Genomic DNA, 2,929 nt, shown 5'->3' with positions numbered 1-2,929 from the left:
CCCCCCCCCACCACTTAACAACCAATGCTGGAGTGTTTATGTTACCATAACATAGTGGTTCTGTAAAAGCGACCGATAAAATAAGTACCAGGTGTCGATTCGTTCAACAAAAACTCCCTCAAGGTGGTGCCCCAGCATGACCACAGTCAAATAACTGCAACAAGACTAAAAATGAAACATAAAAGACACACATATATTCATGAAATGCAGTTCAAATGAAGCATAGCATGATAAAGAAGGTAAAATTTTTTGAAAGCCAGTACAATGCAAATTGGAAAGAAAAGAAAGGAAAACAGAAGAAGGACAAAACAAGAGTTTACACTTTACCTTACAATACGAAGACACAACAACAGTGAAAGCTTTAACTTTACATTTTGATATTTCAGAGATAAGACTCCTTTGTCTCTTCACAGCGTTAACCATTGTTTTGTCAACCATTCTTCGGTTTTCCACTCTTTTATTTCAAATTTGCATTGTACTGGTTTTCAAACAATTTTCAATGTGTTTTCACATTTATACTTAGACACACACTCACAGATTTGTATATATGTGTGTGAAAGTATGTTTATGTTATGCATAGAGCCTAATGAAAATACAAGGGTAATGGAGTAAATTCTTATTAAAATCAACATTTTCATATCTACAGGAAATACAAGAATTGTGATATCTTTCAGCTTGTGTTCTGAGATTTTGAAATGAAAAATACATCTCTATGTTAAATCTGATTAATTACAAAGCATGTGTATGCCATGTGCTTGTACATCTACCAATACAGACATCCACACACACATACACATCTATATCTGTCTATCTATCTATCTATAAATCTGTCTGTCTATCTATATCTATCTATTAATCTCTCTCTCTCTCTAATATATATATATATGATTCGTATATGATACTTTTAGAATGAAATATCTCAATGTTGCAATATTAAAGTATTCTTTTCTTTCATAGAAGTGAAAAAACAAAAGTTTTGCATTTCATTTTTCATAGTGAAGTATAATAAAATATTATTTCTGCACATGGTTATTAAAGATGACAATGTTACATTTGAGTCACAAGTTTTGCTTCACACACACACACACACACACACACACACACACACACACACACACACACTTCTTATACCAAAGGAAATCAAAACAAACTGCAGAGAATGGAACATGGCCTACTTCACATTACTACAAGCTGGAAACAGACAAAGATGAAAAAATGCTATAACAAGTGTGTACGTGAGGGGAAATTTTTGTTACTGCAATGAGCATCAATCTTCTTGTCTCCACCACTCTGTACACATCCACACCCCAAACAAATTCAGACTTCTACAACACTTCAGAAGGTTATATTAACATCTTAAAAGTACTATTTTTTTCTCCAGTTAATGTGGATAACATTAAAAAAATATGATAAACACAGAAATAGTTGCAGCATCAACAGGTTTGTTAACCTCACATGATAAGTGCAGCAGATTGGCAATGGCTACATTCTGATCGACTAAAGCTTGGCTCACACTGCTATGACCAGGATCACAGCCTGCTGGTGCCTTAAGATGAGATGCATCCAGTACACTCTGTAAAAGGTTTGGTGCTGTTAGGAAGGACATCCATCCGTAAAAATTGAGCCAAAATTAAACATTCAAGTACGATGTGGTCCACTGAGTTGTCCAGGAGAACAGTAACAACTTGTTCAATCATAAAAAGCAGATGTGAAAGAAAAAAGATAATGGCTATGATGATGATACAGAAAAATGCTGGAGAATATGTTGAACCTAGCCAAATTTGGCCTCTCATATTTATCCTACAATGTTATTGTAAAAATAAACAATCACATCACTGAAATCCAAAAGTGACGATATAATGTATAATTAATTGAAAAGAATGTGAAAAGATAAATATTACCTTTGATTGAATAACCTGAATGTTAAAGATGTATTTTAGCCAGCACCATCCAAGCGTGGCTGATGCCAGTGCTGGCTGACTGGTTCTGTGCTGGTGGCATGTAAAAAACACCACTCGAATGTGATCTTTGCCAGTGCAGCCTGACTGGCTCCCATGCCGGTGGCATGTAAAAAGCAACATTCGAGCGTGGTCATTGCCAGTGCCACCTGACTGACTTCTCTTGCTGGTGATATGTAAAAAGCACCATCCAAGCATGGTTGATGCCAGTGCCAGTAGCACATAAAAAGCACCATCCAAGCATGGCCGATGCCAGTACTGCTTGACTGGCCCTTGTGCCGGTGGCAGGTAAAAAGCACCCACTACACTCTTCGAGTGGTTGGCATTAGGAAGGGCATCCAGCTGTAGAAACTTTGCCAGATCAAATTGGAGCCTGGTGCAGCCTCCTGGCTTCCCAGACCTCAGTCAAACCATCCAATTCATGCCAGCATGGAAAGCAGATGTTAAGCAATGATGATGATAATGAAAGGTCCTCATTGATAGTACAACCTAACATTTGGTGTAACGACAAGGGCTCTTATTGAAGAAAGATGCAGGGGAGTTTACTTGGTATGGATTGTACTTGTGATATTATTTTTTCTGGTTTTATAAGAGAAAAGACTGGAATGGTCCCACTGAAAAATATACTTTTAAGATCTCTGTTCAGGAAATTTAAAATATGAAACTTCAATAATCAATATAAAAAATGTAAAAAAATAAAAATAAAAATAAAAATTTAAAAATTCAGTGGAGGAGATTTTTAAAGATTTTTTTCCTTTTTACCAGTTATTTATTTTTCAATAACAATTACAAATTCTAATTCTGAAGAAGTTATAAAGAAAACAAGAGAATTTAAGGAAGAATACACATGATGCCATGATAATCAACCAAAAGAAACGATAAGAGATTTATTTGCCATATTCTCCTATGTTTGACAATTTTCTCTTGAAAAACCACAATTCTGAGATGCGTAAAGGATACAATATATATAT

The sequence above is a fragment of the Octopus bimaculoides genome, chromosome 11, assembly GCF_001194135.2.
Source record: "Octopus bimaculoides isolate UCB-OBI-ISO-001 chromosome 11, ASM119413v2, whole genome shotgun sequence".
NCBI classification, from domain to species: domain Eukaryota; kingdom Metazoa; phylum Mollusca; class Cephalopoda; order Octopoda; family Octopodidae; genus Octopus; species Octopus bimaculoides.
This window is presented reverse-complemented; position numbering follows the sequence as displayed.